The sequence below is a fragment of the Cervus canadensis genome, chromosome X, assembly GCF_019320065.1.
Source record: "Cervus canadensis isolate Bull #8, Minnesota chromosome X, ASM1932006v1, whole genome shotgun sequence".
NCBI classification, from domain to species: domain Eukaryota; kingdom Metazoa; phylum Chordata; class Mammalia; order Artiodactyla; family Cervidae; genus Cervus; species Cervus canadensis.
Genome location: NC_057419.1, coordinates 26,838,598 through 26,839,020, shown reverse-complemented (window position 1 = coordinate 26,839,020; position 423 = coordinate 26,838,598).

Genomic DNA, 423 nt, shown 5'->3' with positions numbered 1-423 from the left:
TATTATAATTCAGAATGGGTCAATCACAAGCTGTTCTATAAAAACAACATGCTATTAATAAGAAAAAAAAAAGACACTGGAGGCTGACTCAAGAGCAGCCTTTTATTCTGTGAATTCTAATATTTATGCTAAGCATGTCCTGTTCAGATATTTTTTTTAATGAAGGAAAATAAAAATTGAAATAAAGTTCCAGAGATGAAATACTCACCATTTCTTGAAGAAAATGTTATGTAGCTAGTTTGAGGGCACCTATTTGAAATTATTTAGATTAAAATTCTGTCAGTAAAAAAATACCTGTACCTATGGTAATACAGAAAGGGCTTTAAAATCTGTCACACATTTGCTTAAGAGAGCATACTGAGCACTTGTTTATATTTTGTTTTCCTTTAATGCATATACTCATTTATAGACAGACAAGCAGAC